This window comes from Mizuhopecten yessoensis, unplaced genomic scaffold, assembly GCF_002113885.1.
Source record: "Mizuhopecten yessoensis strain PY_sf001 unplaced genomic scaffold, ASM211388v2 scaffold8507, whole genome shotgun sequence".
Taxonomy (NCBI): Eukaryota; Metazoa; Mollusca; class Bivalvia; order Pectinida; family Pectinidae; genus Mizuhopecten; species Mizuhopecten yessoensis.
This window is the reverse complement of record NW_018407582.1, coordinates 744,945-757,612: the sequence shown is the minus strand read 5'-3', so window position 1 is coordinate 757,612 and position 12,668 is coordinate 744,945. Positions and strand designations below refer to the sequence as shown.

The following is a 12,668-nucleotide window of genomic DNA, read 5'->3' as shown; positions in this document are numbered from 1 at the left end:
TGTCATTCTTTCTTTACAAATGATAACTCCGAGATAAACAACAACAAAAAACCATGACCTTTCAATATTATTTTATTGTCGGTTTCAACAAAAATTTCGGCCAGTGTAATAGCCCAACAAGACATATATATACTCAGTGAAAAATGATGAAGAAAGGAATTCAAGGAACGGACACCAAAAAAACAACAACAACCCAGCACATGCATGACACTAATCACTAACAACCAGTCCGTCGGATGGGACTATAAATGGTGGCCCGTGTGAGAACTGTCCAATTTCGCACGGAAAAAATCCCTCTGGGTTTTTCGAAAAAGAGCAGGCGCGTAAACGCCGACTCAGAGGATAGGAAAAATGTATTCAAAATTTTAAAGGTAGGGTCTCTTTATTAAGATATTTAGAAGGACTTCCAAATTTTATACATAAACCAAATTCTTAAACATAGGCGGGGCTGATGGGGCTGACGGCGGCACAGTACCTCACTTCCGGTCCAGAATTGGTGATGCTTCACAATGAGTGTTAGGTTAAGGCATTATTAGGCATAGGAGTCGTCTCACAAAAACTAGACAGTTAATATATATAGGATAGACGGCTCTTTATCTAATCTATCCCCCTCTCATACACTTTACTCCATACTTTATCCCTTCTACTCTTTTTCCTTTCTGTTCTTCGTCTGCTGGATAACCGATACATCCGGTAGTTAAGCGGACGTAAAACCTATCAATCAATCAATCAATCCCAACAAGACATGCGTACTAGGACGCCGGATCTAAACACTCTAGACTTGTTGGACAACCGAGGCTGGTGTGACCTACTTGTTTTCATTACATACAATCCTTGTCGTTTAAGATAGATGTTGCTGCAAGTGATAATTGTCATTTAAAGACACGTCAGGTTTTAATGGTTGAGTAAACCCGAAGAAAACGACCGACCTGCGACTGCCCCACATAGTACTCGAACAAGCGAGCAAGTGGTGGACGGCCAGTGATCGTAGACGGTCAGTCGCATTAACCACTCGGGGACTTCGGCCCCAACCTTAGACAACAACTGTTCAGCAGTTATAATATCACTGTCTCTGCGCTGCTTTTGTAATCATTGATCATGACTATAACAGGTGCTTACTGGTTTATGCACATTCAGTTCTATTTGAGGGATCTGGAGGACTTTTAGTAATGACACAAGATATTACATTATTGTGTTAATAATGAAAATTCTAGCTTAGTGTCAAAAAGCCATGTCCTTTATGAAGAGCTATGCATTAGTGACATAAAGATAAGACTATGAGGAAACAATTAGGTCTGATCAGGGGAAAATACAGCTTCGTGTATTGTTACACGAACACAACACGGCACAGATACAAAATAGCAACCATCATATAGCTGTTGCGCTGCCTACCAGTGAAATTATTGGATGTATCTAAAATACTACGCTACGTTCAAACAAGACCACCCAGGTAATTGTTTGGTGCTATTCTCCGGTAATTGTCTGCTGCCATACTGATGGCGCTGGTCGCACACGCTGTTACCACGGAAACCGATGCTTTAACAAATCATCAGCAGAATAATGGAACAGGTATCTCAACCTTCATCCTGTTGCTTTTGTGACGATGTCTATGAAAACCGATATATCTAAAATGGCATTTAAACTTGATACTAAAACATCAAAATTTTGACCTGTAACTTTGTACTCTTTTTCTTTGCTTTACCTGGAGTATTTCTGTGGTATATTTATTTTCATAAATGTAGGTTCTCCGTAAATCAATTAAAGTTGTGCTTTCTTTAATTCTTTTAAGTCTTATTTTTCTTTGACAACGTCCGTTTTGAAACAAAACCACATAATGCATTCGAAGAAATTAATGTCAAGGTATAAAACCGTTTGCATTGCTTATTTTTAACTCTGATCTATACACATACACACGTATCTCAGAATCTCATACTCCTATATGACGAGCATCAAATATATTTTTATTTGTCGGCCAAACAATGTTTTGGTCGTTTCATTATTTGTCTTCCAAAGAGTGTTGCTGATTTATGTTAGCAGACAAACAAAATCGGACATTTATACGCTGCCACGGGGAAACAGTACACTAATATAACATTTCAACACGAATACCGAGTGATGTATTGTTTTTTATCCACATTAAAACGAATGCCTGCAGGATTTAAATTTTCAAATTTTCATCTTTTTTTTTTTTTTATATATATAAGAAGACTTTGATTCTGCTGGAATACGGAAGACGGCATGCAGATAAGTTGAAAAGTGTTTCCTGTGCAAGATTTTGAAGCAAATAAACAAGTTATTTTTACATTTTAATTCTAGTGTAGATAGCTAATTACGTAACATAACTAGCTAACAAACAGTGTCTAGAATCAATGTTAATTTAATAAAAATGTCTCAATTATAACGCCCACATCTAACAGAGTACATCTATCTCATTAACAAATCTCATAGACACAGTACGTTTACTTAAACTATTTAAAACTCTCCTTTGAGACAACCTATCACGTTTAAGAAATTCTTAAAAGTGCAACACTTACTTTATTTCCCCTTCTTTGCCGAGCGTTAGACAACTAAATAACCAACCTCCAGTTTGTGTATAATTCTACCAACAGTAGTTTGGAATGTTTGATTTGCAATAAGCTTCTTCTGTCGAAAGCTGATTGTTGCTTCATAATTTTATTTGTTCAATTACATCATCATATATTTTCATTTCGCGTGTCATATTTCAAGCTCTAAGGAGCTGTCAGAGAAATCATACCCTAATGCCTTAACGCCGAGAGAGCTACGTTCCTCATACATGGTAATTTGTTAATCCCAACATCGGTCCATTAGTTATGTTATGCTTCCCTTACCATTTGTCTATTTCCTTCTTTAATGAGCTGTTTAAAGTTTCTAGCAGACACTTTAACGAGAACAAAATGCCACTTTTGCTGAAACAAATGACACTGTTACACATTTAAAGTCTTACGAAGAGATAGCAACATACACAACAAGACACTAAATAACTTTTAAAATGCAGTTTAATTATACATTACACATTCGATATCAGCTGAAGGTAGAGTTAACATAAAGCTTTGCTGATATTAAATTTAGGGAAAGGTAGGAAAAATAGTATTTTAACGGCGATAAAACTTGGCAGAAAACTTTTAAAACAATTTTGACTAGCATAATCTATCTTGCAAGAAAATTCATCCCCAAATATATATGTACACATGACATAATTAACATGTACGGTTTCGGTTAATTTGAAATTGGTTTAATATAAACCTGTAACTATGTAAGTTATGTTCAGTTAAGCATTGGAAACAAAGCAAAGGTTAAGCACCGATATACAATTGGCATTTGTATGGGACGAAAACCTCAAATAGATGATTCGCGATTTTATTTACGGATGAAGCTAACCATCCGTTGTTGCTTCCACTGCACGAAGGATTTGAACAAGAAACTTTTCATATGAATATGATATGCACATGCAAGTATGGAAAACATTATGTATAACCATGAAATATATAGATAATGTTTCATTTAAATGTTCTTCAGCCATTATGTTAACACCCATTTCACCCGTTTACTCGTAGAGTAGGGATGGTTTCAATATCTGATTGAGGAGCATGACGTGTAGTGATGCACACCATCTGTACTGCTCACACACAGATGGGACTGAGATCGCAGATACTGATGGTGCTGCAAAAGCATTCCCGGAACTGCAGCACATAGTTAATCATACTTATTGAAATAATTCATAGAAGTTTGGTCTCCAACTAGGAAATGCCAATCTGAACACCAGAACTGAAAATGGTCTTCACTCGGGGAAAAAATAGTAATAACATTAATGGAAAGTTAGTTTTGAATTACAATAGACAGGGCAATTGCTGTGTAGTGATTAATATCCGTCGTAACTATACACACTGTTTTGGATATTGTGATCCCCCGGTACATAATACTCTCTGTATTGAACAGACGTGCGATGGATTGCTTCCTCGCCAAACACCTCAGAAAACCTGACAGACACGCTTCCCTACAATAGTTAGACATGGCTATTTGTCATGATGTCAACGACCCGGGCCTGAACTTAATCAGGCACACTAAGACATTCGTTACAGCTAACACATTCCTCTGGTATCGTAAAACATTCTAACTTAAACTCCGTCAGGCGTTATATTTATTGTAATTTAATCAGATTGCTTTTATTTCAATCATCAGAAATCTAGACACTTTAGATTCCCTTTCTAATAATTACTGTAGGAACACAATTGCCCTGGGGTAAATTCGTCAAGTGTTGTTTGTTATATTTTACAATTATTCATCCACGAGTTGCCTTCTTTTTTGAGACTTTCAGTGACATTCAGATGTTCTTGATAGAAATATGACGGGTGCCGCCCTTGGTGTTGAAATTATTATCCTTCCGGACTTCTTAGTTTTGCCTCCGGAAACCATGGAATTCGTGGTGCTTCCCCGTTCATGAACTTTTTTAACAGTTTCATAAAGCACATACAGTAAAATGTATTAATCTCGCAGTCTTAAAAATGACCTTTAGCTGAGCTTAAATGTGAACAATGAAATACCATCATGTTTTGTCTAACGGTGACAGAATACATACATGTATCGGTCTAATCTTCGAAACATCAAAAACAAATAATGTATTTGTTGTGTTGAATGAACCTGTCCACAATCTTTATGTTTCTATTTAAGTATATATATATATACTTAATTATATTTAAGTATATATATATATATACTTAAACAAGAATCAAATCAGCAATACAAATCTTTCATTTTGTTTTCTGTATCGTATTTGACTTTGGGCTCGTCTATTCGTGCTGCGGTGCATTGTATTTACTTTTGGTTGTTATTCGTTAATTTACGTTAACCCACTCGACGGAGATAGTTAGTTAGTGCTCATAACATACTGTTTTCTCTTTTAAATGACGAGAACGCTAGTCGTTTTGCTGATTACACGACGACACGTAACCTTATCTAAGAAAACAACTCCATGCTCAGTATGTCATTGCCCACCGCTGCTTTTATGAAGACGTTTGTCAGTTGTAGTGGCATCAGTATATGGTCCTCACTAGCTAGATATTATAAGGATTCCTTAATGAGTTTTGAGATAAATTAATTAGAGGTGCTAATTAAATATAATTCGCTTAAGAATATCAAATTTAAAAAACATGCTTGAGTTGATCAAAACTTTTCTTTACGTGCTGGCGACTTATTGCGTATGTTTTTTTGTGTTTCTAAACACAAATGACAGATTCATTACTGAAGTTCATTTATTTGACACTATAGTTAAATTATCTCCCTTTGTGAACTCTTAAGTGTTAATCTTATTAAGATGAAGACGTATCACTTAACAACAACAATCGATATCAGGCTGATTCGAAGCTTTGATTGAAATGTCTCAATGGCCAGCGTTTACGTTGATAGGGATAAATATGTTATTTCAAAAATAATTTAAATTTCATACATAATTTATATGTCACATTATGCATGTCTTTTATTGTAGTTGGTATGTTTTACAATGTAGAAAGACAATTTCAGCATGCAGAAGATAGATATTTACCAGGCTTAATGAACTATAAACAAGTATGTTGTCAAACAGACGAAATGAAGTTAACCAAACAGGACACGAAAGTGGTGCTATATGCTAGAAATAGCGAACTAGTCCCAGTTTTGTCAATCTCGATCAGTTGACGTCGCATTGATGTAAAACTTGAATCAAACTATATTTCAACCTAAATACAGAAAATGTATGTCTTGACATTCATAATGAAGATCTCCAGTACACTACACAGATAAACTCGTATATCTTCTTAGACTTTTCAAAACATTGCATTTTAACAAGTCACAAAAATACAGCCAGCTATGATGTCGTATCTTCTCCGTCGTGATGCGACAGGATGAAAACGTTTTCCCCGAAACAACCATTTTTTGACAAAACTGCAGTGAATTCTTAATACAATTAGAAAAATGTTTGATTAGAATTTTGTATTCGTATTCAGTATAACGACGTAATGTTTTCTACATATTGGACATCAGGTGACGGCGATGGCCACTAGCAATATGGGGATAAATGATAGTGTCACATGCTGAAAGATGAATATCAGGATTAAAAGACCGATGCGTGGTTTAAGTTAAAGGGTTTTTGTATTACGTTAACAAAGATAAAGAAGACGTAAAGAGAACCGACGAGAAATACCAGCAAAGGTCGCCATTTTTTATTGTTCAGAGTTCAACGAAAGTCCTCAGGACAGCTAACTACAAACAAATAGAATTAGTGGCAGAAACGTAAAGAAGTTCCTGTGCTATGAAGCGTACATTGAGGACATATCGTCATTTGTGTTTTCTTTAACATTCCCTAAGCATCATTTTATGTTTGAACCCAACTGTAGTCGTCTTTAACGAAACACTGTGAAGCATTAAGAGTGACACACTCTAAGCCTTGTCACCGGCGAAGGGGATATGGGTGGGAGTAGGGTGGTGAAAAGGCGATGTTGTTAATTTTGTAAAGCTTTATCAGAAATATGTACAAGGCATTTCATTTCTTTATAACCAAACGTGCAGTCTACTTTGGTGATCATCATGTCAATCAGTTATACATATTTTCGTGTTGTTTTCATTTTAGCGTTAAGGCATTCGAAGTATTGCGCTTAATTGTGCTTGTGTTATTTCCAATTTCCGTGTATATTTCTATTTATTATTTATCATTTTATTTAATATATTCTGGTTGCACCGATTCATCAATGCGCTAACATGATAAAATCTAACAGCGCTGATCTGTGTGTGCCTGACGGCATTGTAATTGACTAAACATTCAAACAACTTTTTCAGAGACCATATTCGGAATGTCAATGGCGTTTGCTGAAAGACCACACACATTTACGCAAGTAATTTTTACTTGTTGTTGATCAAATGCGTTCGTATACTCCGTAGCTCACACGTAGTAAAATACACTATCGTCACGTAACCTTAGATCTTTGGAGGACGTTAAGACCAAACAAACAAAACCGTAAAAGATACTCGCTACCATCCATATACATCTTAACGTTCTCCGTTTTATGCTCAGTGTCAAAGGCAAGAACGGCAGTCTGCCCACGCGATTAATTACCGATTGGTGACCGATTGACATGTCTTGTCTCTTAACCAGGACATGAAGTCGGATCACGCTACCAGAAGTTATCATCAGCGTATCTATGGTAAAGGAAGGTTACTAGAAAGGACGCCCCAAAACACCACTTTGGATATTCAGAGCAGGTATAGTATGAAATCTGGTATGTTCCGAACTGAACACTGAAAAGGGGAACGGTGTTCATTTGAATATTTCACATCATGTTTAGACGTCTATTTCCAGATGCTGCAAAAGGTCCAGACCTCACGACCGACCACGACTGGCGTTTGACTGGGTCCAGTAAAACTCATTAAATCGTTGTTAAAAATATGCGGATTTACACTTCGTGGAGTTATACTAATGCTTGCATTGTTTCCCGATTATAAGAACGTAACAGTTCTTTTGCACTGTTTACTTCCAACAAAATAGAAATGTTGGTACAATACAATCAATCATTTGATCTACGTCAATTTGGCCTCCTGCCAATATGTCCTGTCATAAAAATGGTACAATATATACACATTAAGTGGCTGATCTAAAAGTAAAATGAAAATATCAGGGTTTCCAATATCATGTTATAACACATTATGTCCTGATAAAAATGTGCTTGTTCATAATTTCATAGCTCAATGTGTTTAATAACTTTCTATTAATTGGTCTTGATGCATGCAGACAGGACTATCAGTATAAAGTGCAATACAAAAAAAACATCAGTAAGCTATTATGTGTTTTTTATATCTTAGAATCGTTCTTAGAAGTATGTCATACCTTTTTAGAGCAACATTTCAGATGAATATATATCGAATAGTTTCGCTAACTTCTGTAGCAAGTGCACGTAACTACAATACTATACTCCATAAAACTGCAGAGGAACTATAATATATGATGTATTAGGTAACATAGTTATATTTAGTTTACCAAACTCTCACTATAAATGAAAACGCTTAACGGCTGACTGATCAGCATCTATTGTTATCGTCCCAATAAACGGCTCCATGTTTGTTGACAGTCAAGACGTGACCCATATATTACCTCTTATTTTTTCAACAGTTCTAGGAAAGGAAGTTCTTGTTACACTCTGAAAAAGTAACCATCGATGTTAAAAATAATTTGTGAAACCGATGATTGTTGTACATTCTTGTTTCAGTAACAATGTCATTTGAAATTATTAGGATGTTTACTTTCAGGAATATCGTTTATGGTTCCGACAAACGTTACCTATTTATTGTCAGGTTTAAAGGATGCATTAGACCATTGGGTAAAATATTTTAACATAGTATCATACATTTGCAAGGCGTGTGATTCATTTTTGCTACAATTTTCACGGTTACATTGTACAAATACCCTATACTTCAGGAATCAAAAACCTTGTTTAGATTGTGTTTACTATGGTGTCAAACTCATATTTATCAAAGGTTCCAGCTAACAAATGTTTAATGACAAAAAACCCTACAGAAAAATGTCTTTTCGAGTTTTTATTTTTTCAAACTTCAAATTCCTGAATTTACTTTGACAGCAGCATTTGTTTTTGTTGTTGTTGTTGTTTACTTTCATACTTTTTAAGTATGTGGATTTTCAATTGATGTGGATTGATATGTGTTTTTTATTATTAGCCCAATGGATCTATAATATTGATATTAATATTATATCACAATGAAAGTCAAAAAAGATAGTTGGACCTTGTTGAGCCAACATCCCTAACACTGCCTCAACGGGTGATGCTGTTTTTTTTCTATATTTACTATCTTTCCCGATAAAAATAACGCTAAACATTAGTCAATAATTTATTCCCACAGTGGACATTTACAATAAAGTCAACCCTAATGACTTTAAAAAATATCAATCATGGTAATATGTCGCTCTTTAATGTCTGTCAAAATTAATCCCTCTGACAGGCTCAATGCGTCCTATTATGTGTGGTATCTTTTCCTTTCAGTTAAAATCCCGTCCAATTGACCCTTTGAGACTACCATTGAATATTCTCAGGTTTGCATTTGAAAGACGATGCCAGCTTTCCAAAAGCATATCTGAAGTTAATTTCAACTGCAATATATTTAATGTCAGTTTCAGATTAAATATATATTAACCGTGTCGTCTTTTGTTAGTGACTAACCAGGTATTGAGGATCGGACTAGAGACAGCTGTGACAAGCAATGCATGTTTTTCTTTCTTTTTAGCAGCATATGGTGTGCCTATTTATTTATGTTCATCGCTTTGTATCTGGCTTTTGATGAGTCCTCGTTTACTATGTCTTTTTCTTCTTAAATTTTTATTGTGTTTCTGTGAGTTATTACTATATTAGGTCTATATTCAAATTACAAAACCATGAAGCTCCATTCTATGTTTATGTATTAATAACATTGAAGAACACCGTCCAAGAATATCTTCGCTCAATTGATACAGACAAATCTCGGTATAGTGCAATGCTATTTATGGTATAAAATAATCGAATATATCGCCCTTTCATATATCAATTAGGAATAGTTCCTTTCGACGTTCTGTGTAAAACCATAATTTGGTATACATGAAAATGTTACTTATATACAGTGTCATCAGGTATTTGCATTTGGTTTTATGTTAGTTGAAACGAGTTTGTAATATATGTAATTTGCTTTCAACAAATTTCTAATTCAACGATCTCATTAAAAGAGTTGAAATGTGTACAAATCCTGGTATAAACAATGCGCGTTGCACAAGAAAATTATGCTTTCATCATCAATCAGCCACTTCCATTAAGATGCGTATCAGCTTTTATACCAAAACCCGTACATAACTTAACAATGTCAATGCATTCACGGGTCTAGCTAATACAGATCAAGTGTAACAAAAGATACGTCGATATTTCTGCACCGTCTAGTTGTTGAGATCACCGAAAAGCTTTTCTGTGTAAAATCCGTAAATATTAGCTCGAAATAATGGCTATATACATTAGGGATATCACTGATAACATGCCAAAATGCAAGAGCATTTATTGATAAAAAAAAATACCGGTTTTTCAAAGATATCTATAAAACCTTTCCGGTAGGTGGATACTCAATTAGGAACAAACAACACCGGCGACACGAAACACGTATGCACGTAACATGCCGATATTTAAAAAATACATTATAACACTGTTAGACTATATTATGATTTTTTTAGAGGGGAAATATTTACATAAACTCGAACAGTTGTTTGTGATTATAAACGACTTACCGTATTGGAGATATTCCTGATGATAGGTAAAATCCCTTTAACAGTTACACCAACAGGTGGCGAATGTAGATAAGATGTTCATACACATCGGCAATGTTAAGTTCTGTGTGGGTGGTAGTAGGTATAATTTACTGTCACACATTTACATCCACAGATAAACTCTGTAAGATATATTAACATTTACTTTTGTCATTTCCGCATATATGTTGAAGTTCCTGTTGACCTAACAAGCACGCACACATACTTGAATGAGTCTTTTACATTGCTCCAATGTTCAATGCACATCCCAGTATGAATGAGTTTGCAAATTGATTGAACCCCACAATGGTAAATATTTCTCCACTCTCTGACTTCAAACGTTCTGTTACTTGTAAAGAGTCCTGTGCGTCAAACCCTTATAATAACCACCCAGCGCTGATTTGTAATTAATGTAACGGCACGCTTGCTGACTGTTTCGAAGATTACCAGAACAGAAAACTTATACTACATTGTATATACAGTGTACTCACTGCGAGCATTATACTTTGTTATTTTATGGCGACCCTGGTCCGGTAGAGAATTAACAAACATACTCAGACAAGTATCGACAGACACTGGCTAAACTCAACGTCGCGATACGACGTGAATTTATATCAGTAACCATTACACTTAATGAAACTTCGGTATAAATTGTCCTTTCAGAGTTACTTAGGGTATACAAATTGCTATATTAGGAAGGAGCATTAACAGATAAAGTCCCCACAACGTAACGTCTCCTCTGTTCAGTCACACCGATGCTCGCACGACGAGTTTCAATAGGCAATCTGAAAGTAGGAGCTTGACCACATCGACCAAGTGGATGCGGAGCGCTGCACGCAATACGATTCACGAGGCTTCACAGTTTCTAACTACCGAAACGCTTCCAGTGTATAAACATCATTCTGTACATTTCAGGGCGAGCTACCTGTTCTCAGTTAATGGTCTATTTCCGTCATTTCCCTTTTCCTTTTAGACTAAACAGGTGTTGACTATATAGTACTAGTGGTTCGTTGTTAGACAATTTCTATTTCAAATACATTTCCTTACAATACCAAAATGTAATGTTCGTCCATACTATTTCCTGTGTTGTTATGCATTGCATACGACTATTTAATCTCAATAGCATCACGTATTATGTAGTGTTTATTTTGTTATCATTTTGTTTACTGTTTCCTTACAGATCTTGCAGTATATATTTGTCTTGCTGATCATACGCTATCATCAGATTATGAGTCAATAAAAACATGTTGTACATAGAAATCTCTTTCAGGATATGTTTAAAATACTTCAAAACGTCGAGAAACCTTAAACAGCTTTCATATACCAAATAATTCAAATTGATTATTATGATTTTACAAGCAAAGAATTACACAATAACTGTTTACATACTAAAAAAACCCAGATACCAATAATAGTTTTAAGTTTGCATCGCAAATTCATATCCAAACCGAACGTATCAGTACCTTGAACACGTAAAAATGAATTGACAAATAAATTCATGAAAATCGATTATTTTAAGCTAAACGCATCGCTTTTTATATTGTTTTTCACGCTAAATTAAAAATAAACACAGATCGTGGCAAACGAAATTCTCATTTTGAGCGATTTTGCGACTTGACAAGCATCTACGATCCCGAACAATATATTGCTGGTTCACAAAAGCCACTCCTATTGAAATCAGTGCTGGCGATTTCGGCACATCACGTTATTGATTGCGTTTAGAAAACAAGGTTTCCTGCAGCTTTCCATGGGCCACACTTGAGTTCTAAATTGATCAATGATACAAACACTATAAAAAAAGTATTAATCACAAAAAAACGGTCAGGGATACACTCTACCTGAATAGATATTTAGGACGGGTTTGACGTTTATCTGCTCATTGCAGAAACATTTACATATCATTCATAACAGTTTCATGAATTAAACAATAACTTTACCATTGCTTTGACTATTATATTTGAGACATCTTTCATATGTTTTTGCATTCACATTTCATTTTTGCTATACTAAATTTATAAAACTATTTCGCTTACTACTATTTTCGCAGTCTCTTTGAAATGTATGACTTGAGAAGATGGAAGCGTTGATACAGTATACTTTAATGGATATTTCACTTTAGTTGTTCAATTGCAACCATGAGAACCGCGAAATTTATGACACAGCGAACATTTCATGTTATGCAGTTAAACTTATCATCGCCGATATTGACATGCTGACCAATTTCGGACACCCATTGGGGAAACAGCCCTTAAACACTGACCACACATACACAAAAGACATACAGGATGAAAGTTCACACACCGGTCAGTTACCCCCAGAGAATGGAAAACGGTCGATGCATATTCGTTGG

The 12,668-nt window shown here is 35.3% G+C and overlaps 1 protein-coding gene across 2 annotated transcripts in view; it reads right to left on the bottom strand.

Annotated features, from left to right (window-relative positions):
* Positions 1-12,668, bottom strand: part of LOC110456067 (cephalotocin receptor 2-like) — a 121,246-nt gene that overhangs the window by 56,912 nt on the left and 51,666 nt on the right. The window contains exon 1 of one of the 2 annotated variants that reach the window (XM_021506605.1): positions 10,301-11,123. The exons of the other annotated variant lie outside the window; for it this stretch is intronic. The gene's annotated coding sequence lies outside the window, so the exon portion shown is untranslated. Of the gene's footprint in view, positions 1-10,300; positions 11,124-12,668 lie in introns of those variants that run through there. 2 annotated transcript variants of the gene reach the window in all.